We start from the raw sequence: 26431 nt of genomic DNA, 5'->3' as shown, positions 1-26431 counted from the left end.
TAGTTCAGTTGGTTGGAGCATGGTGCTGATAATGCCAAGGTTGCAGGTTCGATTCCCGTATGGGGCAGCTGCATATTCCTGTATTGCAGGGGGTTGGACTAGATGATCCTCGGGGTCACTTCCAGCTCTATGATTCTATGGGAAGTCCCCCTAATAAGTGTTCATCCTTAATGGCCAAGTCACCCCTGCTCTCTGTTTGGCGCACTTCTACCCCCACCCCCCTCAAATTACTGAAGCTTAAATATCAATATCAAACTTTATTGTGGTCACAGACCAGCATAAGATAAAACATACGGATAAACTGAACACATAAGACTTAAAATAGGTATGGGATAATGACTAGCAATTAAAAGGCGATTGTATCATACATGCTTAAAAAGACAGAAACAGGGGCAAACAGTTAAAAGTGACGATAAGGGAGAGAGTGTGAAGGTGCACAGGTCTTTCATTTTAGGCCTAGTTTGTGGCGCAAACCATCCTTCAACAAATATCCATCATGGCAGAATCTAGCGACTGAGTATGGACAGAGGAGCTTAAGTTCTAAGCCAGGAGAAGACAGGAAAAGTGCTCTAGGGTTCTTATCTTTAAAATCTGCTATACTCCTAGGGGATCAGTGCTCTTCCCCCTACTGGTCTACCTTCTCCAATGCTGAGGGCAAGCATGAGAAAGAGTGAATTAAACTAGGGTGGGTTTAACCCATGGCATCCTCCCAAGCATGCCTTCTTGCTTTGGGGTGGTTCTTTTGAGAAGAAGCATTGCTTGAACACAAATTGATTTTATGCATGAAATCACGTGCCTCCATTTTTTATTTCCTCAGAAACTATACATTTAACAGCAAGGTTACAATTTTTCTGTGTAGACTTTAACCTACTCCTTTCATATTTTGATGTGATTTCCCACAGCTTTATGTAACTGTACTGAAGCTAGACCACCTAAGGAGCAGTATTTTGTCAGGCTGGGGGAAGTGGTAAATACTTAAATTAGACCTGGAGCAAAAGACGAGGCTTGAACATTTAAATCATGTTGGTGTGATTACGAAGTTAAAAAAGCAATACACTGCTGTAAAATACTATAAATATACACACTAAACACTAGCTTACAGAAATCCAGAACAGTAGGTGCCTTATAAAGTTTTTATTATTCCACCTGCTATTCATTCTACAGCTATAGAAAAAGCTAAATTCAAATCATAATCTAATTGCTGAATTGCTGTACCAACAAGTGAAAGCATTCACTTAAACAGTGAAAACCTTTTAAAGCAAAGAATAAAATGTCTTCAGGGGGCTATGTAATTCTAGCAGGTGAGACTATTTACAGGATAATATTTTTTTATACTGCCACTCTACCATTTGCTGCAAAGTATAATGAATAACGGTTATGTGAAAATTCCAACTGATGGATTAATTCTGCCAAAGAAATTCTCTGGAAAAAACCCCACTCTATCCCAGTTGCAGTAGGATCACATAACACAATTTTTGAAGATCTGTATTTCGTGAACTATGGCTCGTAGTAGAATAGACGTGGTACCCAATCCTACATTTTCAAAGTCACAGAAACCATTTACACCTGACCTAATAATTCTAGGATCAAAACTCCTTCAGTAGAGTTAAGGTTCTTACAAGGTCATTCATGCATCAAAAAGCATGAAAATTATGAGTTAAGGAGACAGTTTTGTCTTCTGCACCAAAGGCAGTATACATGTTCTGTACTGTGACATACTGTGCCTTCATGCATCTGAGCCACACTGGGATCAGCTGCACTAAGCGGGGCTCATTTTCAGTGCCCATCAGCTGATGGGAACTGAAACTGAGCCCTGCTTCGTCCATTTGAGCTAAGTGTGGTTCAAATTCCCACTCAGCCATGAAGCTCACTGGGTGATCTTGGGCCAGTCACCATCTCTTAGCCTAACACATGGGTTGTTCTGAGAATGAATTGGGGAGAAGAACCATATACAGCCATACCTCGGGTTACAGACACTTCGGGTTGCGCGATTTCGGGTAGCGCACCGCGCCAAACCTGGAAGTACCAGAACGGGTTACTTCCAGGTTTTGGTGCTTGCGCATTTGCAAAAGAGCTAAATTGTGCTTTGCGCATGTGCAGAAGCGCCGAATCGCGACCCGTGTGTGCGCAGACACAGCACTGCGGGTTGCGAACATGCTTCCCGCACGGATCACATTTGCAACCCGAGCATCCACTGTACACCACCTTAATATCCTCGGAAGATAAAGGCGGTATATAAATATAATAAATAAATGAAAATCAAATTGGATGTTTGGATTCAAACCACAGCTGCAAATAGACATTCTTCATCTGTAGCAAGCACCTTTGAAGTTATCGCCTGATGTCACAATGGGACAAGTGATTACCTCCCGCACCTAGACAAGGTGACCTGCAGAGGATGGTGGAGGTTTGGATCTGGTCCACCAGCCAGAAAAGGTCCCCTCCCCCTGTCCTACATGGTCCTCAAGTTTCTGGGTGTTGGAAACCAAAGAGCTTTCTAATATGTCTCCTGAATTTGTTCTTAGGACCTGGCCTGGGTTCACACATCATGGTAAACTATGGTTTACCATGACTGCTCATATTGCATCTACTCTGCTGCTCGCTTTGCTTAGCACAGAGAAAATAAATGTGAACCAGGGCTTACATTTGTTTCTCTCCAAACAAGCCAAACCTTGGCTTCTGCTCATGGCTCGTCTGAAGACAAGGAAAGAATGAGTGCTGGTTCACATGTAACATTCAGACAGCACTCTGCTTTGTTCCCACCCAGCTCAGTAAAGGAAGGAGTGTGATGAGCATGATTTGTGGTATGCCATGGTTTGTTATTGAACCATGGCTTACTGTTCTGTGAAAATATGGCCACCATAGAAATGTGGGGAAATTAGAAACAAAATAGAATCTCACACAAACAAAATATTGAAGCTCAAGATACTGAGATCCAAAACAGTGATGGTACCACTGTTAACCTCTTTCCTCCTACATCCAGCACTTTGCTTCACTATATACAAATAACGTCTTACCAAAAATTTCAGTGAAGACAACTGTACTGCTATTATCACCAACTGCTCCATTAATAACACTGGTTGAATGATTAATGATGACAGATACCTGATGACTGTATTAGTGAGTTCACAGGAAGAAGAGGAATTATGTGAAGAAACTTGTAGCACAGATGGCTTCACAAGCAATAGCAATGACACAGATTCAGTAGCATCAGAGGATAAAATATGGGGAAATATTTCTCAATTTAACCGATGGTTACTAATGAATGTAAATGTTTACTAAAAGTTGTTATCTTTTTCTGTATCTAGACCTGCAATGTGCAGTTGTGTGTGAATGAAGAAAAACGGAGCACAAAGTGCCATATCTCTGTCTACCGATGACTGGCAAATATATTGGAAGTAATGATAACAGGACCTTTGATTCTCATGATCTTAAAAACATGGGATTTTACACCATGTTTACTCTTCCATGAGCCACACTTCATAATATATGGGGGAAAGTGCCTTTTGATCCCCTACATCTCCAATGCACTGAGGAAATGTTGGTGAAGACTAATCAATAAGGACAACCAATCATCATCCGTCAACAGAATTATTTTCATGCATGTTGTCATTTGGCTGTGTGACTGTAAGCCAAGTGTAAAAGAGCGTTCCTGTAAATATAGACAATGTCAAGAAGCAGTTCTGCACAAGCCGCCATCTATCAATATAATTAAAAGGTGAAACTTTTGGAAAGAAAGAGGAGAAACAGACCTCCTGCAAGTACAGTCCCTTCCCAAACTCCTACTTTGGTTATGTTAGTTGGGTATACTGACTGCTTTGATTAAACAATTACATTTGAGAGCCAGTAAGCTCTGTTACAAGTGCCTATTCCCCGCCACCTCTTCTGTCATTCTGTTACACTCCTCACTGCAAAGCTGCCCCTTTGATTCTGAAGATGCCACAAGTTATCAACCATCCAAAGGCACCATGTAGCGTCTCTACATAAGCTCTTCTCCCACAGTACTCCAGCCTTTCTGATTTACTTAGGAACCCACAAATGAACATGCAGTATCACTATATGCTAATTTTCTCCACTCTCTGGTATCTGCAAGAAGGGGAAATGATGCACTGAAAGAATTGATATGCTACAAGGCTGCCAGCTCCTTGGGGCTGAGGCACTGTGCCCCCCCCCCCGATCTTGCACAGCATCCTGATGTCGCGCAAAATCGCATGCACGACAACAGGATGTCGCATCAGGTCCCCTCGGTCCTCCGGAGAAGGTGGAGCCTCCAAGTCGCTTGACAAATGCAAATCCATCTAACAAAGCCCACCAACAAAACTCAGAGGTAAACCTCTTAGTAAGGAAAAAATATGCATATCAGTAAATATATTTACTGATTACACTCAGTAAACAGCCTCTAATAGAAAAGAAAACCACTTTCCATAGATACAGCACACAGAATTTTGCACAGCATTGCCACTGCACCTATGGGATTGTGCTATTGCCCAGGCATCAGGCTCGCCTAGAATGCTGGTCTAGATAAACCTTTGATCTGATCCTGCAGGGCTCTTATGTACTGGTGGAAGCTAGCCAAACATCTTACATTGGATTTAGACTCTTGGAGTATAGTGGTGGGGAGGTAAGGTTATGTGCCTCAACATGCCCCCACTAAGGAACTGAACACTTCGGCATTGGCTATGAAAGTCTACTAATAACTCTAGAACTTTCACACCTATGCCTAGGAACACATCTGGAACTGGAAACAAGGGAGAATGCACCGTAAGTATTAATTAAATTGTTCTACAGTGATTTCTGTGTACATTGTTTTCGTCACTAATTCTTGCAACAAACAAGCAAGTCCACTTAAACACACCTTGACTTGAGAGTCTGGAACATCGCCAACACTCAACTAAATATATACACAACCTGTGCCAGAAAATTAACACTTCTCCAAATATCTCAAATGCTTTGAAATATTTATTATCACGCTAAGAAATAGTTTCAGCTCCACAAGTGCACAAGTGTGTGAGAAGGCCTACTCACTTTGTTCTCGTTGACACAACCATTTTGGCACACTGCCAATTAGAGTTCTTCTCTAAACACTGTAAAATATGTCTAGTTTGACCTATTTCCCCCCTCCCCACCAGTAGAGAAAGATAGCACAGCCCCTCCACCCAGCCCAACAAACTTTCAGTTAAATCTGAAAAGGGAGGGTTGCACTGTAGATACAATACGGCAACAACCCCCTTGAACCTCAGGGTTGACAATGTATCACATGGGAAGCAAACGCCCCAAGTCGCTTTGTTAAGTGCTGAACTTCTCTATACCCATGTACTGTATTCCCCAAATGCAGCAGTTTCATTTTGCCTTTTTGTTATCAGCCAGTACAAATCTGTATTGGAAATCAGGGCCAAGCAATGGTCTTGCCCAGCAAACCTCTAGCTGTTAAGCCTACTCTCCAAGACAGCAAACTGATGGATCTTACCAACACAGCTGCCGTGCTCCAATACTTCCATAATACAGAAATACTGCAGTATTTATACCAGCAAGTGATAGGGTACAGATCAGTCTCTGGTTTGCAGTCAGTTTGAGAACAGCAAAGAATCTCTCAGGATAGACTCAACTGTTTCCTTGACCAAGACATTTTAGTATGAGTTTTCTGCTTCTGAAGTTGTGCTGAAGAGCTATTTGCTCTGCCTAAGACATCTTTATGACCTTACACATTAAGCAATAACTTTTTAAAAGAACTTGTTACATTTATTCTTTGTGCTATTAATGTGTTCCACAAGCCAATCACATTTTAAACAAAATTAAAACACTGTCTCCAGCCATTATTGTAAACAGTCCTGTACTAATTATAGGAGCTTTTAAAGAAGTTAGAATGCTATTCTCTGCACATCTATTCAGAAGTAAATTCCATGAAGTGCAATGGGGCTTACTTATAAGTGATTACAGCACTGCAGGGCAATCCAAGTCCTATATGCAAACATTATTATGATCTTTTAGATAAAGTGGAATTGGATTTGCCTGATCAAGAAGCAGAATGCCCATTAAATTTATGTGGTCCAGATTTTATCCTTCTGTAGCTTACAGGTTTTAATCCTGAGGAGTCATGGGATTCTTTCTTTATAGCAGTCCCTCTACCTCAGAACAGTATACAGTGGTACCTCGGGTTAAGTACTTAATTCGTTCCGGAGGTCCGTTCTTAACCTGAAACTGTTATTAACCTGAAGCACCACTTTAGCTAATGGGAGGCTGTTGCCACCACGCCGCCAGAGCACAATTTCTGTTCTCATCCTGAAGCAAAGTTCTTATCCTGAAGCACTATTTCTGGGTTAGCGGAGTCTGTAACCTGAAGCGTATGTAACCTGAAGCGTATGTAACCTGAGGTACCACTGTACTCTGACTGTAGAAGTCATTCCCAGCTCTTCTGGCCAAAATTATTTAACAAACTGGTACCTTACACTTGCAAAGCATCTGTTCTACTATACAAATTTTTAGACTTTGCATTCATTCCTCAAAAAGCTTCACATTAAGACTACAACTGTGTACCTACTGAAATAGAAGTAAGTTTCAATGAACTCAACAGAACTTGCTACCGAGTAGACAGGCACAGGATTGCACCTGTGAGTGTCATAGCCTTAAGTTATAATAGCTCCTCCTGTCGGCACCACAGAGATTTTACTAGGGTGTTGGTTTTTTGTTTTGTTTTTTGCTCCCTTATACATTCAATTAGTTGGTCTGTATCCAACTAAGTTCTACGCACAGTAGACCTATTTAAATTAAAAAATAAGTTAGTCAAGTTTATTAATTTCAATGGGTCTACTCTGAGTAGAGATTATGTTGGGTACAACCCAATGTCTTCATTTTTCACATTATGGGTACCACACACTGGATTTTTTCTGTTGATGAATTAATAAAAATATAACCCAGCAACACACATCATGTGAAAATGCAACACCTTGCTTAATTCCTTTTGCAATTCCTTTTGCACTTGTCATCTGAATAGCAAGAATTTTCTCTGCCTATTCAAATGGTTCTATGCATCTCATACCCTCTTTTTTCAGTGTGGGCACGTTTTAATCCAATGCTTAGAGGCAAGGATTTGGCAGCAGAAAACACAAGACTTTCCTCTCCCCTTCCTGAACTCAAATCCTTCAACCAGCCGTTTGTTCCTCCAGAACCAGACACTTTCCATTTCCAGGAAAGACACTATACACTAATAAGAGCTATTTTTCTAAAATGCCACCAGTAAATCCCAAAGCAAACACAATGCAGCACTCAGGGATAGCACAAGAAGTCCGCTTAACAGCTCATTACACTTCACTGAAATGCAGCTTTGGCAACACAAGCTTCATATAATATCAGGGCTATGAATTCAACAAATTGCATCTCTGCTTCACATTGCATCTAATTAAAACCAGTAAGTCTCCCTGTGTATTCCGGATAGGGTAGTAAGAGTTTGCTTATTTATTTATAAGAGAAATCAAAGTTTTTTCAAAATAGTAAAGACAATACATGTAGAAAAGAGCAAAGTTATGTTGAACAACATTATGCAAATTCGGTACTTATAATATGAATACATTACAGGAGTGCGGTGGGGAGGGGGGTTTAGCCTTCCGATACATGATTAAAATTCCTATCAGGAAAATGGTGTGAAGCAATTTTCCAGATTAACTTCCGTGGATTGCTCACCTATCCAGAGAATGAGATTTTAGTGTCAATATTTAGCCAGCTTTATTTAGCATCAACCAAGTCTAGCACCTTGTGCTCCACTCTTGCCACTGCACACTGTCTAGACCAAGAAGTGCCATGCACTCTTTTGATTTGCTTCGCCACATAAGCCAGCAGTGTGGACTTCCTCACGCAGCACAGCCGCTGTGCAAAGTCCAAAGGCAGAAAAAGAAAGAAAAAGGAAACGTGTTCAGATTTTGAAATATAAAGTCAGCGAGAGGGTTTATTCCTTCCGGGTTTTTCAAACGACCTGTAGCCGATTGAGAATTCGCTTAACCGCGATGCATGCAGTTCAGCGCAGCTTTAACTCTGTCGGCCGTCACCAGCACCCAAAAAAGGGGGAGGCGAGGCAGGGAATACGAAATATTTAACCCGGCAATTCCTCCCTTCCTCGCACCCTTCCCAGTCCCCAGACCTTGAGAGTGGAGGGCACCTAGGCTGGTCTGGGGCTGAGGAGCGGAGCTGCCATAAATGCAACCTCCTGCAACCCTGAGCGCCCTTTCCCAGAGAAAGCATTTTTCCCTCCTTCGCAAGCAAACCAGCTGGCGCGGGGATCGGGTCCCGCTGCTGCAAGGACGCCGCTCCGCTCCAGTTCAACTTCCTCCAGCCAAGCCAGCTGGGCAGGGGAGACGGGAAATGAATGCAATGCAAGGCTTTGCTTGCCTGCCTGCCTGTCACCGCGAGGGGAAGAAGCAGGAGCCGCGCGCAAGAGAGAGACAGCGAAGCCCCCCTTCAGGCGGCAAGAGGCCTCGCGCCGCCGAACAGGATGTCTGCAGCGCGCGGCCAAGCGGCGTCCCGGCCCCGCCGCCGCCGGACTCCCCTCCGCACGCTCGCTAGGCCGGCAGCAGCGAGGCAGGGAAGGGAGGCGGGTGGCGGCGAGGGGACGGCGACGCGGGAAGGAAAGGCTCTCACCTTCGGCTGTCACGCACCCGCCCGGGCCCCAGCCGCGCGCCCTGCAGCGAAGGGAGAGAAGCCGAGCGCGCCAAGCCTCCGTCTGCGCCTGCTGCTGCTGCTTCGCCGCCGCCACAGCAGCCCTCGCTCGCCGCCGCGCTGCTTCCTTCGCCTCAGCCCCAGCCAGCCAGGCAGCCCGAGCCCAGCGCAGGCTGGCGTCCCTCCCAGCTCGCCTCTCGCCCCGCCTCCGCTCCCTCACCCCTGCCAACCCGCGCCAGGCCTGGGGGACCCAAGCGCCGCCTCCCCGCCCAGCCAGGCTGCAGCTTCTCCAGCTTGCTCTCGCTCTAGCCGCCGCCACAGCTGCCACCGCAGTGGCCGTCCGCTTCCCCTCGGGCTGCTTGGCGGTTCCTCCTCGCGCGCCGAAAAGGTTCCTCTTGCTGCAGCCCGCCCCTCTCCGTTCGGGTGGCGGGCCGGAGGAAAAGAACCGGCCATTGACCCGCTGAGATGACAGTGAACGATATGGAGGGAGGGAGGGGGGAGGAATTTTAGGGGGGTGTGGAAATCCCCAGCGCGCGCCAAGGGGATCGAAGACCAGCCAGGCGCCTCCCCCCCCCCCCGCTCAGACGTTCCTTTCCTGCAGAATGGGCGCCTGGCCACACCAGATTCTTTGCCCCCGCAAACGATTTTTTGCCCCCGCATTGGTCTATCGAGCCCCTTGATAAGGCTGCTAGCCTTTTCTCTGGTGGGCTCCTGCGCCTTTCACAACCATCTGCCATTTGCACGCCTCTGTAAATGGGTGAGGGGGCTTCAGGTGACTTCCATAAGCTTCAGCCAGCATCATAGGAGAGCCAACTCGTAGGGACTGAGGTCCCTTCGGCCCACCCAATAAAATATTTGAGGGAGCCGCCCCCCACAAAGTTGATGGGCATTGGCATTCAAATGGTGTGCATGTGCCACATCTTGTGATCTGTTATGCAGGACAGGGCTTACCTGCCGCTCCCCCTAATATTTTACAGTGGACGTCCGGGTTGCAAACGTGATCAGTGCGGGATGCATGTTCGCAACCCACAGTGTCTGCAACCCGCAGCGGTGTGTCTGCGTACACGCGGGTTGCGATTCAGCGCTTCTGCACATGTGCGAAGCACAATTTAGTGCTTCTGCGGATGCGCGACTGCTGTAACCTGAAAAAATGCAACCTGAAGCATCTGTAATCCAAGGTATGACTGTACTTAAGTTGGCACCCCCTGACCAGCATGGACAATGGGCAGGGGCAGGGCCAGCCCACCCATTAGGCAGTGGCAGTGGCGTAGCGTGGGTTGTCAGCACCCGGGGCAAGGCAAGTAATTTGCGCCCCCTAACCCGTGGAGCCAGGTAGGGGCAGAGAGCTGCAAGTGCGAGCGCCCCCCCAGATGTTGCGCCCGGTGCGGCCGGCCCCCCTGCACCCCCCATGCTACGCCACTGGGCAGTGGTCAGGCGGCAGGATCTGCGAGGGCAGCAGTTCCTGCTTCCAAAGAATGCATCATTGCTGCAGCAACAAAGGCTGTGGGGTACTCCTTGGAGGTCGGATCTGCGTCCTCCTCAGACGCCCCCCCCCAGCAAATGCCACCAGTACAGCGGCCTCTCAGCTGATAGGGGTCTTTTGGGCTCTACACCCACCTGGCATGATTCAGAGCAGGCCCCTTCCCCCACATGATGGCCCTTGATTCTCACTTCAACCATTGGGTAAGGTTGATTTAATTCCCACCCTTTTGTTCCCATTGTCTATATATATTCCCCTTCTTATTCCTGATGTAGATCTTCACTCACCTCTTCATCCCTGGGGGATGCCATTTTGTGCTTTGCCTCAGGTGCCGAAATGAATTGGTCAGTGGTAGGCACATGAAAACAGCCTGGCTGAATCAGACCAAAGGTGCGTATAGGCTATAGAGAACCCTGCTCTTATGCTGGCCAACCACATGCCTATGGGAAACCTGCTGGCAGGACATGAGCAGCAACCACGCTTTCTCCAGCAATGAGTATTTAGAGCCATTGTGCCTGCAGTACTCCAGCCATTGCTAGCCTTATTTGTCGTGAATTTGTCTAAAACCCAATTTGGCACTCCTGCTGGCAATGACCTCCCCACTGCTGTGCCTTCACCTCACTGTAAGCAGCAACGACCCATCTGCCAGGCAACCAGTAGAGCTGTTCCACTGCACTCAGCAAACCACTTCTGCCTCATAGGGAAGTTGCTCCAGCCTCTTGGCCATTTTGCTTCCCCTTTTCTGAGCCTTTTCCAGCTGTACAGTATTGTTTTGGTGTGGCAACCAGAAATGAACACTGTATTCTAAGCATGGCCACATCACAGATTCGTTCAGTGACAATATAATATTGGCTATTTTATTTTAAACCCTTTCCTAATGATCCTTAACAGGGAATTCGACTTTTTCACAGCGGCTGCACACTGGGTCAATACCTTTATCAAGCTGCTCCTTGGCCAGTCACTTCCAGTTCAGAGTCCTTGAGTTGTATATGTGGTTAGGATTATTAGCCCAACATGCATGACACAATGCTTGCTTCCACTGAATCACATTTGCCATTTTAATGCTCATTCCCCCAGTTTGGAGATATCCTTTTGGAGCCTCCCGCAATCTGTTTTTGTTCTTACAGCTCTGTTATAATCAACAAACGTGATTACCTCACGGCTCACCCATAACTCCAAATCCTGTATGAACAATTTAAAAAGCAAATGTTCCAGTCAATCCTTGGGGGACTTCACTTCTTTTATTGGGAGAACTGTCCACATTTATTCCTACAATCTGCTTCCAGTACTTTAAACAAGTTACTTTAACCAGGATGATGGGAGTTGGAGTCCTACAACATCTGGAGGGCCTCAGGTCCCACAGCCCTGATCTAAATGCTGACCCCAAGGCTTCAGAAGTCAGCCTAATTGTAAAACAGCTTGTTTAGCACCCTCACCCCGCAACTCCCGCTTTGTGCAACATCTCACCTGATGAAGAGTTCTGGAATACTTTTTATTATTATTCAAAGCTTGCACACATTTTTGCAACATTTTATCGGCTCCAATAAAGTTATTATGCAACTGGATTTTGGATTTTTTTGTTTTGTTTTGTTTCTACCTTAGCCAAGTTTATTTGCACATTTGCACACATTGCAGTGCTACAGGTTGCTCTTTCATCCCTGTTCCTAAGAAAGCTTGAGCTGATAAAAACACTGGAGCCCTACTATGATTAAATAAGGACAGTCCTAGGGGTTTTAAAAAAATGTTTTGTGGACTTCAATGGCTCGATGACTAAATAAAACCACACAAGCTCAAATCAGAATGTCCTGTGGCTCGGAAAACTATGTAAATAGCAGAGTTCTTTGTAATGCAATGTTCCAAAACAAGAGGTAACACCATTAAAACATTTTTCTGAGTGGAAACTCTTTCTCCAAAAGTTGCTTAGAGGAAACATTCCTAGGCCTCCTTTCCACTTTTTTCCTCATCCATTCCAAGCACCAGAATTTCCTCCTCTTCTGGAAGTTTTTCTTAAAACAAAACAACAAGACACACACACACCAATTGAGTGGGTTGTAGATTCCACCCCATGTGTACTGAAAAGAAGTTGCAGTGTCGGTGAAATTGCAGGAGGAATATACAAAATTCAAAGAAATAACTTTCCATTTGGATCAGGTCCCCTGGATAAATTGCTTATGTCAGAACTGTAGATTCAATTACACTTGCCGTGGTTGGCAAACTGGCTCAAAACACCTCCCCATCCTTAGTTTAAAGGATAGCACAAGGAGAGTTCAAACAAAAACCTAATGCAAAATGAAATAAATACATGTATAGATGATATGCTTCTTCTGTGCTACAAATCTGCAAAATGCGTATCGCGTCTTGAAATTATTAGATGTCTCCTGAATAAAAGGGCATTTTTTATTATGATATACTCATATGTCAGCTACGTAAGCTGTGTTTGGGTTTCCCTTATGTGATGATGCAATGGGACAATGATGTGTCATGGTTGTGCAGTTGCTTCCTGAAAGCTGTCCATGCAGCAGACCTCATTGAAAAGGTCTGTCCTGCAAAATCTAAAATGTGTGACAGTGCAGTCAGAGAGCTAGCCCACTAACAGATTCAAAATGAGAGATACATGCTTGGACTTGTCAAGAGCATCCAACTGCACTATGAGCTGTTTAGGCTTGCAAAGATAAGGACAGTTAAAAATAAGTTGGAGTAGATGGGAGGTGTTCAGGGTAGCCAGATATTAACTCGGGCCATAGTATAAAACCGGGGCATTCAGATAACTTATCAGAATATAGTTACTGTAACAGAGGGCTGAGTGAAATACTCAGGCAGACAGGATTAAAGTTCTAAAACCAAGGCTGAGAATTTTTAATGCCTTTGTGAAAGGAAACTGGGAATCAATAGAAATGTTCAAAAGAGTGAGTTCTAATAACTATCTTGGGGGCCATCAAAGAAGATGGATTTAGCACTGAACTTTGTAGAGACTGAAGACAGCTACACCACTGTCATAAAGGTCGGGGAACAAACGTTTGTAATAATCACGCAAGAATATAAAGACATGCGGAAGAGTTTGAGGTGTGTGGACAAATGTGAAGGAATCAGCTTCTAATTGTGTCAGAAGAAATACTATTTCTAATTACTAATAGCGAGATGGAGACCACAGTCCTCACTGCACTCAATGGCATATACTTCTGAGTAGACATGAATAGGATCGTGCTGTTCAATTGGGACCTTTTTTTCCTTTAGAATTCAAGTACATTTTGGAAAGAGTAAAAGAATAACCATTCATTTTCTGGTTTTAAGAAAAATTGACCAGTATTTACAGCTTCCTTGGGGATGCCATTAAGTAACTTCCACATTTGTGATGTAACTGGCCATGTTACAATGATGTCATGGTGGACCTTCCTTTTCAGTAAAAATATAGTCAGTAAGGCAGAGCTTTCTAAACTGTGTGTCGCGACTCATTAGTGTGTCAGCTCTGGTGTGTGGGTGTGTTGCACGAATGCTCCCCATGCTCCTCCTGGGGCTGGAAAGGGATTGGTTTATCCTCTAGATTTCTAGTAAAGGTGAATTACTTTGTCGCGAAATGAGGCATGTTTAAAAGGTGTGCCACCAACATGAAAAGTTTGGAAAGCTCTGCAGTAAGGTATCTGTAATGAAGAAAATAACAAAGCAGGGTTCTCAGGAAATGTTCGCGATGTCGACCTGGGACTCAGAAATTTTAGTGAAGCTCAGTGTCTCCGAAGTTCACCATTCCTTAGCATTTTCCACACTGATAATTAGATATCTGAAACTTTATTTGCAAGCACATAGTAAAATGTGCAACATTATCTGTAATTGTGACATCTGTGTTTATTTCTCAACCTTGTAAAAGTATGACAACACAGATCCTACTGTTTCTAAAATATGAGTAAGGCTTTCCCCGCTAACAAAGTCACAGTAAAACATGAACCATATTATCCCATAGATGATTATTGTACTATGCGCTTCCCAGTCATGGAGACAATTGTCTACCATTTAGAGAATATCTGTGACATAAGCAGCACTTTTATAAGCATCTACAGATAATCCATTAAAGGAACCATAAAATTTATACTAACAACTCCCTTTAGAAGTCACGGTGCCCTTTATGTTGTGTTTATTTCTTCTATTATGGGGCAGATCAGAGGGCTAAAGTTGGTCACAGAATCACCCTGTACTGGTACCAATTTAATAGGGCTAGTTTTCACTAGGTAAAAGGTAAGGTAAAGGACCCCTGGACAGTAAAGTCCAGTCAAAGGCTACTATGGGGTTGCAGTGCTCATCTCTCTTTCAGGTCAAGGGAGCCGGTGTTTGTCCACAGACAGCTCTCCAGGTCATGTAGCCAGCATGACTAAACTACTACTAGCGCATGGAGGACCGTGATGAGTGCCAGAGCGCATGGAAATGCTGTTTACCTTCCTGTTGCAGCAGTACCTATTTATCTACTTGCACTGGCGTGCTTTCGAACTGCTAGGTTGGCAGGAGCTGGGACAGAGCAACGGGAGCTCACCCCACTGCGGGGATTTGAACTGCCGACCTTCCGATCAGCAAGCCCAAGAGGCTCAGTGGTTTAGACCACAGTGCCATGTGACAGATGGTGCATGAACATGGTCAAATATTCTATTTTTTCTCAGGGAAATTTCCCGTTCCATTTCAATATTGAATTGCCATTTCGCTCTGTGCCGCATGATTAGGGAATGTGTAAATTATGGCTCATCCCCCAATAGTATCCAGAGAGTTAAAACCTATATAGTAATGGTTCTGCTACAGACCAAAGTCAGAACTGACTCCATAGCTAAAGGTCAAAGGGAAGGTCCAGATGGCTGCCTGCTAAAAGTTATTTTTGTGAGTGTCCTGAAAATTATCCATACTAAATGGAAAGGTTGATGCCCCCCTTTGCTAGCAACTACAGATAAACAAGAATGTACAATGTAGGAATTCTCTGAGGTTGATATCTGGTCTTCCTACCACTCCATGGGTTGTAATAACCTACAAGGGGTACCATCAGTTAGAATGCATGCTAAAGTCTATTCCCAGGCATTCCACATTAGGAAGGAAGGCTTCCCCTCTTCAGGTCAGTTTGTTACATACACTGCTGCTCCATAACCCTCCCGGTTACAGGGGTTGGTTTTGGTCCTTCAGATTTCAGTGGCCAAAATTTGGCGCATGCTCCCACGCCTCTTGAGCTTTTATTCTGCTTGGCGCCTACTTCAACAGAACCTTAAATCCACCTCTGCCAGTTAATGACCTCCAGGGCATTTTCTAAGACTCTTATGTAGTTCTACTTATCACAGCTCAATGCTTGGATTTGTGAATGGCATATATGCCTTGGAAAAACTGTGACACTAATCTTCTCAATGACCCAGAGCTAGCTGACATCTGCACTGTGGCCATGTGTCCTGTGTTACAGAAGATAGTCCTCTATTTGAAGGTGTCCTCTCTCTGAAGGGTTTCCTGGTTCAAGTCCAACTGGTTCAAGAGAAAAATGAAATGAAGGTTAGCATAGGGGCCTTCAAATGGCCTATCAACAGTTGCACCTAGACAGCAAACTGTGACTTGAAAATAAAACCCCAAGGTGGCTATCACCGATGGAAGCGAAGGTTCAGAAAAAGCTCAATATGGAGGCCAAATGGCCAAAATATTGGGAGATTTTGGAACAGGAGGGTGACAAACTGAAATTGCAGAGTTTTGAGAAACTAAAAGATAAAGTGCGAGATTGGCTTCATTATTATCAAATAAGGGAGGTTTACAACTTGGACAAAAAAACTGGTTTCCAGGTGGAAAAATCAAAATTGGAAACAGAACTGTTAGATCCCAAAACTAAGATATTATCAAGAATGTATAACTTGCTGTTGAGATGGAACACTCAGGATGAAACGGTTAAATCTGCTATGATAAAATGGGCACAAGATGTTGGACATAACATAATGTTTGCTGACTGGGAACAGTTGTGGACCACAGGTATGAAATTCACGGCATGCAATGCCTTAAGAGAGAATATTATGAAAATGATATACAGGTGGTACATGACACCAGTCAAGCTTGCAAAAATATATCACTTGCCCGATAATAAGTGTTGGAAATGTAAAGAAAATGAAGGTACATTCTTTCACCTTTGGTGGACGTGCCCAAGGATTAAGGCTTTCTGGGAGATGATCTATAATGAAATGAAAAAGGTATTTAAATATACCTTCCTGAAGAAACCAGAGGCCTTTCTCCTGGGCATGGTTGGCCAATTGGTGCCAAAGAAAGAAGGACAGAACTTTCTTTATGTATGCAACAACAGTAGCAAGAATTCTCATCGCAAAGTATTGGAAGACACAAGATCTACCCACCTTGGAAGAATGGCAGATGAAAGTGATAGACTATATGGAACTGGCGGAAATGATTGGCAGAATCCGAGACCAGGGAGAAGAGTTGGTGGAAGAAGATTGGAAGAAGTTTAAAGATTATTTGCAGAAACATTGTAAAATTAATGAATGCTAAAATGATGCTGGATTGAAAGGAAGTGGCTTTAGCAATAAGGTTAAAAAGAATATGTAAAAATGGACTGATAATTAGATGAAAATATAAAGTTATAATATGTTAAGATATAGAATTAAGATAAAAACAAAGAGGGAAAGGATTTGCTGAATTAACTATGTGAATTGGAATACAAAAAAGGGAGGTGTGAGGAGGTCAGGAAACAAGTAATTGAAATATAAGATACGAAAAGATTGATCTGTTTTTAATTGTTTTTTATTTTTTCATGTATTTTGTATTTTTCTTTGCATTTTTGTATCTTTTTTATTTTTATTTTTATTTTATTATTCTGTAACTCTCTTTTGTTTGTAAAATTTCAATAAATATATTAAAAAAAAAATAGACAGCAAACTGTGTGGGCACACAATTCACCAGGTCACAGCCTTCTGCACTATGGTAAATATGCATTGTGTTTCTATTTAAATCTTAGTAATTATTTATAAATGTGCATCTACACATATAAAGCAAAGCAACTTGCAAACTTTATGCAAATTTGTGCCCTATAGCATCATCTTTTTAAAAAATGATGACAACCACCTTAATCATCTGGCTGGCTGCCATTTTGCTCGCTGGCTTTCTTTTCCCAAAAAGAAAATTAAGCTACAGCCTGGCTATCAGTTCTGTTGCCCTCTTCCCAACTGTTGGGCTGCTGGTTTGGGGAGTAACATTAGAACTGAGTGCATTGACCATGCCTGGGCATCACTAATGTATTAGTGGCATTGATTAAGCGTCAAAAAAGATCCCAGCAAAATACCTGTACTGATGGTACCATCTCACCTGACGAATGAAAAGGCGGCAAAACAATGTTTTCTATTTTTGATTCGACTAATTTTAAAATGGAAAAATCGCCTTCAAATGTAAATCACAAGAGTGCTCATTTGGCACAGATACAATCTGCAGACAGGAAACACGTGTATGTGGGCAGCAAATTTTTGAGGGAAAATATATTGCAATGAAATATGAGGAAGAACTGGCAATAACTGTCATGATAACTGCCAGACATTAATACAGTGGCAATAGTAGAAGGATGGGAGCTATTTCATAAATACCGATTGATTTAGTAGATGTCAGATTAACAAGATTACCGTATCATTTGTATATCCGTCATTTTCTAGATATCATTTTTCTATTTAAAAATCTTTTAAGGTTTATTTTGGTGCACAGCTTGCCTTATCTGTAAAGTTTGAGGCAAGCAACACAATCTTTTTGACAATCAACGATAAAACTGCATGTCACTCTCTCTAAAGACCAACAACCCAAGCCATTTGATGCTAATGTTTAACAGAATTTGAAAACTGAAAAGGGAATATTTTAACTCATACAGTGTGGTATTACAGCACTTCTACGGGTCTCCTCTCACTTGGAGGCTACCTAGGGAAGAAAGATACCAAGCCACACAGTTACAATACTCTGTGTAGTCTTTTTATTCTGAACCAGTGGGATTAACAGAGTGTCTCTACAGATGAGGGAAAATTCAAACGACACCATACAACACTTCTGATGAGGGAGCTGCCGCTGGCAGGTCACCCGACCAACTTCAGCAAGTGCTGCAGAGCCAGAAAAAGCATTAAACTCATCTGCTTGCATTGGGTTGGCAAACTACATCTTAGAAAGCTTCTAATTGTTAATATTAAGCAACAACATTCGGAACCCTACCATCAATTTATAGATAGGTTGAAAGAATCAGTCACTAGGCAGGTTGATAACACTACAGCTCAAAATGAATTGATGAAAAAATTGGCTTTTGAAAATGCAAACACCGACTGCAAAAAGGCATTGCAGTCAGTTATACATCGCCCTAAATATGACCTGGCCGATATGATTCAAACTTGTGCTGAAATTGGAAGCCAGAGTCATGCGATGTCCTTGCTTGCCGATGCCATCCAAGCTGGCAATAAGCCAACAGGCAATTGCTTCAACTGCAAGCGCCCAGGTCATTTTGCCAAAGAATGCAGAGCCCCTGGCGGAGGAGCAAATAGGAATGGTGATGGCAATAAGGCTAAACCTTCCAAAAAATGCCCAAAATGTGGTAAAGGCTATCATTGGGCAAATCAGTGCCGGAGTTCGGGAAACTCCATGGTGGCCCCACTCTCGGGCCAGGACAAATAGAGAGGACAACAGAAATAGAGAGCCCTTTGCTGTCAGTTTCTGCTATTGAAAATTTTCCTAAGGAAACACCTTCTGATTTCACCATTGATTTAATTAATCAGGAAACCAAAGACGCTGTTTTACCTGGTGAAATCGTGCTCATGCCCACCCAATTGGCAGGCCCACTACCTCCTAAGGTCGCAGGCTTGATTTTACCCAAATTCTCTGCAGCCAAAGAAGGAATCATGGTTATTCCGGGAGTCCTAGATCCTGCCTATGTGGGCACAATCATGGTTCAACTTTGGAGCCATCTGCCCATGCAGTTAAAAAAGGGTGAGTCTTGGGCACATTTGGTAGTGCTCCCTTCTCATCCTACTGCTTCTATTATGGATACTAATTTGCACCAGCTCTCTCCTCTCTCTCCACAGCTATTAGCTGTAATCCAGAGGATCGGTGAACAGAAACTTCTTCGTAAGTACAAAATCAATGGCAAAGTTCTGGAAGGCTTGATTGACACAGGCGCAGACATTTCTGTCATATCTAGTACTTGCTGGGACCCCACGTGGCCCCTTGAGTCTGCCTCTGCAGTTTGGGGTGTGGGTGGACCTCAAACCTCTTCTAAAAGCGTACAGTGGCTGCCTGTTTCTCTGCCTGATAGCTCTGAAACCATTGCATATATCCAGCCCTGTGTGCTGAAAATCCACCTCAATCTGTGGGGCAGAGATTTGCTACAACAATTGCAAGCTACCATTCAATTTAATGAGTAAGCTTGCACTCCCCCATACTGTGTGAATCAAGCCCTCCAGCCTTTCCGTTTTCAGTGGCCAAATAAAATCACTCTCACTTCAAGCTGAATAGTTTAGAAAGGAACAGCAGCTGGAAGCAAGCCCTGATAATTTGCTTCTGTGCCTCATTTCATGCCTTAATATAAATTCCACGATAGTGCTCATTTTCAGTGTGCTGTTTTTGCCCCTTTCTGCTTCCGCTCCTAGTGGCGGTGATTCCACACCAATTAATGTGTGGGAATCTTTTGCAAAAACCCTCAATGTTTCATCCTTTTGCCTAACTCAACAGGTGTCAATAGGTGAAATCCTTGGCTCCTGCCTTATCCCTGTTTGCCATGATCCTTTTGACATACAAAATGATACCTGGTTTTTTTCATCCTTGACCCAAAATGATTCTCTCCGCAACCTTGGGTACTCTGGCTATTTTGTCTGGGGAACTCAAGTGCGTAAGCGACCACCTTTGGCTATTGATTTATCAACACCATATGTGGCATCTTATAATGTTACTTGTGCTCGCATGGTGAATTGCACAAAGCCCAACTGTGTGACAATGGGCAAGGATAATTTTAATTGCTCTGATTATGTAAATGTCTCTTATCTGTATAAATACACAGAGCTACCTGCAGGTTGGTTCTGGTCGTGTCCAGGCTACACATTCAATTATATTCCAGCAAATATTAGCCATGGCACACCTTGCTGTTTAAGCCGTTTGTCTATCATATTACCCAAAAAGCATCATTTATCTCACTCTCGATATCGACGTTCTGTGGAATTGACTAATGATTGTGATGATTCTGTTTCTCTCCCTAGCAGATCTGAATATATTTCTCTAGCTGTCTCTCTTTTAGGAGTCCCTGGATTGGCTGTACGGAATAGCAGGAATATTAACTCTTTAGCTTGCTCCGCAGCAAAAGCCTTGAATTCTACTTCACAAGCTCTTCACCTTTTGAGTAAAGAACAGAGTGAATTGCGTCATGGACTCTTACAGAATCGCGCTGCAATAGATTATTTGCTAATGCTTCATCATTATGGTTGTGAACAAATGGATGGCATGTGCTGTTTTAATATTACGGACAATTCCAAAGCTATTCAAGCACAAATTTCTCATTTGCAAAATCTCACACATCACATCAAACAGGACGTTGGACTTTCTGGCCTCTGGGATTCGTTTACCCAGTGGCTCACCGGCTGGTTACCAAATATGAATTGGCTTCGCAATCTTTTTCAATATGCTATTATCATAATATGTATATTAATTTTGCTATGTTGTTTCATCCAGTGCATCCCTGGTCTCATACGCCTTTGGTCCCAGTGTTTTTCTCCTCCTCAGCCACCCAATAAAATTATTGCTGCCTACTTTGCGAAATGGCAGCACCAACAGTAGACATTAGGGGAGATGTGGGCAGAATTATCTTGGGCATGCGCTGGCAAACCACGTATCCCGAGGTATGTTTTGTCCCATTCACCCTGAACTCACATAACAACATCGGTGGGCAGAATTATTTTGGGCATGCGCTGGCAAACCACGTATCCCGAAGTACTTTTGTCCCACTCACCATTAAATAAATAAATAAAGGGGGAGATGCTGGATGCAATAATCCTATACACGACTGTGACATGTTTGGGAAAGTCTTGCTCTTAAGTTTCGCTCCTGCACACAATACTGCACAAACAGTACTAAGACATTCACTCACCAGTTCAGCTCACATTGAGTTCAGGAAAACATTGTACCTGACTTGTTCTTAATGCATAGTTGACCACATCTACGGATGAATGCTATATCAATCACTAGTAAAAGTTTAATTAGGAGGTCTTCATGCCTGTGTAATTCTGTGCACCCTTTCCCAGCCTGTAATCCATTGGTGATTAATGTAATCTTTGCTTTGTACTTGTGTTGACCAATCAGCAATAAGCACATATGTGGCAATGCTGTAATATTCAATAAAAGGGACTCCCCGAGACTTGCTCGAGAGATGCCTCCCAGATGACACTCGCTACCTGTCTGTCGTTATTTCAACCCAACACTGCATACAATGCTTCATAACTTTGTATCTAGAAGGCCCAGAGACTTACTTTTTCAAATGAAAGCTGAAGAGTTTGGGGTCTCTGCTGGCATGGGCCCTGGTGCAAGTATTCCATCTGCACCATTATAAATCCAACCCTGTTAGGACCTCAGGGATTCCTATTGCCTGGAATCGAAACAACTCGCTTATCAATCACAGCTCTGACTTCACTCATTGGTTAAAACAGGTGGGAGCAGCCAGACCAGCTCATTTAACAGAAATTGATTAGAAACGGCACATTATGCTTCATAGCTTTCTTTCTAGAAGGGCCAGAGACTTTCATTTTGGCGAAGAGAATTGCACTGCAAAATTGGAAGAAGTGTGAATCTTGGAGGCTGGCTATGTTACCCATGTTGTTTTGGAAAGCACAAGTTATGTAGGTTTGCCTTCAAATGTGAACAGAATCAAAGTGCTCCCCAGTCCCTGCTTCAGAGAAAATATGCATAGGATTCACCTGCATTTTCCTAGTATATTTGTGCATTTTCTTCCACTCTAAACAGAATCTTTGAAAATGTTGAGTATTATATAAGCAGTGTGCGGGGGAATTGTTGAATATGCTGTGTAATGAAGCATGGTGGAGAAATCTGTTATGAAAACAATAGAATGAGAGCAACAAGAAACCACAAATAATTTGTCTTTTAATGATAAAACTGTCCTCACAATTCAGTTGCCATTTGCATAATATCAGTAATGCCCAGAGCAACCAATTGATTCAGTTTTTTTTATTAAAAAAAAAACTTGCATGCAGCTGGTACAACTCCCTACTAGTCACTTTTTATCTATCAAACCACAAAAAAACTGCAATAAAGTAATAAGGAAAAGTATGGACCTTCAAAGATAAGGCTGAAATTCAGCCCTTTATCTTTGATACCATGCTTTGCTACTGGCACAGAAACTGAACTCCGCACGCTTGTCAGCAAAAGTTTACTAGTCTGGAATAAAGAATTCTCCCACTTCATTATTTTTGTATTATTATTATTATTATTATTATTATTATTATTATTATTATTATTAAAATTTCTTATTCACCTTTCTCCATAAGGTTCCAGGGTGGTTTATAACAATAGAAAAATACCCTATCAAAATCAGACTGAACAACCTGCAATTAAAAGAAGGAAGTGGGTCCTAAAAATACATCTCACACATGTCTAAGGCCAGGTAAAAAGGTACTTCTTCAGCATATGACAAAACATTGCTACCAAACTAGGACTTATAGGCTAAACCCATGTTGCTTATTTCCATTTTTTAAAGCAGGGATTAGGAACCTGATGTTGTTGAGCTACAACTCTCAGCTGGCAGAGCATGAGACTTTTAATCTCAGGGTCGTGGGTCTGAGCACCATGTTGGGCAAAAGATTCCTGCATGCAAGGGGTTGGATTAGACCCTTGTGGTACCTTCCATCTTTCTGTTCTAACTTGCATAACCCTTGACCATCGGCCATGCTTGGCTGGTATTGATGGGAGTTGGAGTCAATCAACATCTGTAGGAACAAAGAATAGCCACCTCTTCAAAAGCACTGCTTTATACAACAAGGGAGAAGAAAAGTGTTGGACAACAAGAGATATGGCATATATGGAAACATATATGATCTGAGATACAGTGTGGTACTGTGGTTGGAATTTTGGACCAGGTTTGAGGAAATCAGGCATAGAAGTTCTCTCCTGATGCTTTATATGATGAACAAGTTTATGGTCCACAGGCTTAGAACTGAATTAGATCTCATGGCACAAACACAACTCCCCCATCTCCATGTTTATCTAATAAGTCAAATATGGGAGTTGGGGATGCATTTGAGACCACAGATCCTTCTATTCTGATCCTTCCTCCTCCCCCTCCTTTTTCACTTACTCTCCCTCAGCCCACCAGCCAGCTGGACTGTGAATCCAGCAGTAAATCCAATGGTGTTGTTTTTTGTGGTGAGAGGCAGAAGAATGGAGGATTGGAAGTAAACACACCAGGGAAAACATGCTGCATATGGGGAGGGTTTTGTTCATCCTCCTACCTGTTGATCTGGTCATACGATGAGTCCCCACCCCCATATTTACATCACAACAGCAAATGCGGGTTTTGCTCATAGGAGCTGCTAAGCAAAACTAAGTAACACAAATAAATAAGGCTCCAGCAATATGGAATATAGGTTCACAGAGCTGGAAGTCAAAATGTGGACACATGCCTACAGTTCACCTTCTGAAAAATTACGACATGAACTTTCTCTCAAGCACTGGATACTGTGAGATGTTTTCTTTTTCACACTGATGGTTTTTATTTTTCCATCTCCTTCACCCACTTAGGCGGTAGAAGTGGAATTATTTGAAAATGAAGGTCCAGGGAAAGCCATCTGGCCCAATTCCCATGTGAAAATTCCCATTGTGTTTCTTCTCAGAGAAGCACTCAGCATCCACAGCTTCTACGAAAATGTCTGATCCATTTGTCTGTGGTGCGACTTCTGCCAAGAATGAAGCTGAAAATTGTTCAGTTGGCAAAGAATGTTATTAACTTCTAGTTAAGAAGAATGCTATCCCATTGGCTTTCTATATAATCATCCAAGTCAAGTTCACAGTTGTTTATACCACATCAGAAAATGGCCATTTCAAGAGGGTCTGTGAACAAACAACACAAACAGACACACAGACACAAATACACACTTAGCCACAAACTTTTCCCTCCTCTAAATGAGATGTTATAATAATGAGTGGTGTTACAAAATAGTGTAATATCATTTTGATAGTTCCACTATTAATGTCCTAATGTGTTGAGGAGGTAACAGACCATGTTTGCTGTACCTACAAGATGTATCCCTCCAACACTGACACACTCACTGGCTACATTTGTCCCTGTGACCTGCATTCAGTGTTTGTGTGAAAAGGAGCCTATGCACGTACAAATGTCCCAATTCATATGAAGGTGTCCTCCATGTGTACACAGGCTCCTTTTTCACATTGTCACCAGATATGCTGTTGTGGTGGTTGCCCAAGGCATACGTTGGTGAGGGTTTATTTCTGAACAGGCCTAATATTTCACAGAGTTAGAAAAATAACATTAGAAATAGTTGCTTGGTCAAGGAAGACTAGCATATTCACAATGCTGTAAGTACTGTTTAACATCGAATGGCTGATCTGTGGGGTGGGGTGTAAGCAACAGCATGACAGTTTCTCTGGTTGCCATAGGCTTGACTGTTCTGATGTCATAGAAGGCTTTGTCAACTTTGGTTACCAGGCCCAGCCACAGCGATTGGCCAGGCCAGGCATTGACTCAGAGCCCAGGAGCTTCATAAAGCCCTTTCCCAGCTTGACCCAGTCATGCTGCCAATCACCAGCTGCCCCACTTGGTCCATGGATGCCTTTCAGCAGGAGGTGGTGCTGCCAATTTTCAATGAGAGTCAAACTCAGCTCCCACCTAAGTGACTGCCTGCCATTTTAAGTCACCTGAAATGTAATGCCTCCAGCCCATAAATCTATTAAATACGATGCTTTCATAAATTGATAGTCTGGGTAGTTCTTAGCTCCTATTTGCAATCAATGCAACCTGCCAACTGCTGAAGTATGCCCAGCAGACATCAATGCCAAGGCCTCAGGTGTGTCAGCTGCAGTCACCATAAGCAAGGCTGGGCCCTTCCCTGGTTGTGGGTAGTGTGGGGATGGTGGTCAACACCATACTCAAGGCCCCCCCAAATCTGGCCCTGGCCTTGGCCAAGGATGACAACTGGTTTAGCTTTCTTAATGTTCATCTTTGCTGGAACCAAATATGGTCCACTAATTTAAGTGTTAACATTTCCAGTTCGGCCTGTTTGATCTTCCTCATTAAATCGTTCATTTGATGAGGTTAATTTAACAGCCTGATAATATCTTCTAATATTGGGATGCTTTACCCTTCCTTTCTTGTTATACACAGTCATTGCTGAACTATTTGGTGGTATATTTTGCTAAGCAAATCAAATTATGCATTTCTGCCATTTATCCAGAATCAATATACTGATTTGTAGATGTCGATTGCTAACGGTATTTTAGATAACATGTTTGTCTTGATGGCTGCAGCTTTCCTCAGCCATGCTGGGTTGCCAGGCTGTTCATCAATTCATGACTTTCTCAATATCTGCGAATAGTTATTGGTAATGTGTAAGGAAGCATTCAGCTGTTTAATACACTGCAATTCCTAGTTTGTCATGAGAAACTTCCCCATTTTTGATGACTGAAATTCACTTTTGGCACAAATGCACCAGAAGATATTTGAGTCCAAGTGAGGCTCATATTTTAGCAATTATCGAAAACACTTGCATTTGCATGATGGAGTATGAGAACAGTTAATAATTTATGTTGTTCTGATTCCAAAGTACAAGAGTGTGAAAAGGAATGACTAATTTGTGATTATTGATAAAGAACGGAATGTTAATCTTTTATGAGAACATATTGGCTGCAGGCATGTTTTATCTCAGAAAGACTCAGACATTCTGAAGTGGCCAACAAATGAGTATTGAGCAAGTCCTCAGCCTGTGAGCCCTACGATAAAAATAACCAAGGAAGAGAGATGCTACTACTGCAGAGTTGGGTCTTCTTCCCAAGAAGTGGCTTTCTATAACAGAGATAGGCCATTTCAGAAAAGCGATGTTTCGGCTCTGCATATTCATCTCAATTCACAGATTTCCATGTGTCCTCTGTTCCTACCTGCAATTGATAACTGGAAGGGCACTAAGCTTCCTGCACTAATAAGCAAAATTAGTGGGGTAGGAGAGCTGGGGGGGGGACATCTGGCTTTGGTTTCAGGTAGTACATGAGTAGTCTGAAAAGCCCAGGACACAAATTTTCATGGCTCTCCAACAGCTATGGTAGCTTACAGTGATA

The 26431-nt window shown here is 43.0% G+C and overlaps 1 protein-coding gene across 2 annotated transcripts in view; it reads right to left on the bottom strand.

Moving 5' to 3' along the window:
* The window catches only part of PIK3R1 (phosphoinositide-3-kinase regulatory subunit 1), a 62548-nt gene extending 53611 nt beyond the window's left edge, over window positions 1-8937 (bottom strand). The window contains exon 1 of one of the 2 annotated variants that reach the window (XM_083576146.1): window positions 8629-8937. The gene's annotated coding sequence lies outside the window, so the exon portion shown is untranslated. The other variant, XM_083576147.1, reaches the window with a different exon arrangement.
* Window positions 8938-26431: the final 17494 nt, after the last annotated feature.

Source organism: Podarcis filfolensis (assembly GCF_964270895.1).
Source record: "Podarcis filfolensis genome assembly, chromosome: 11".
NCBI classification, from domain to species: domain Eukaryota; kingdom Metazoa; phylum Chordata; class Lepidosauria; order Squamata; family Lacertidae; genus Podarcis; species Podarcis filfolensis.
Note: the sequence above shows the minus strand (reverse complement) of the source record. Positions and strands in the feature narration are given on the sequence as shown.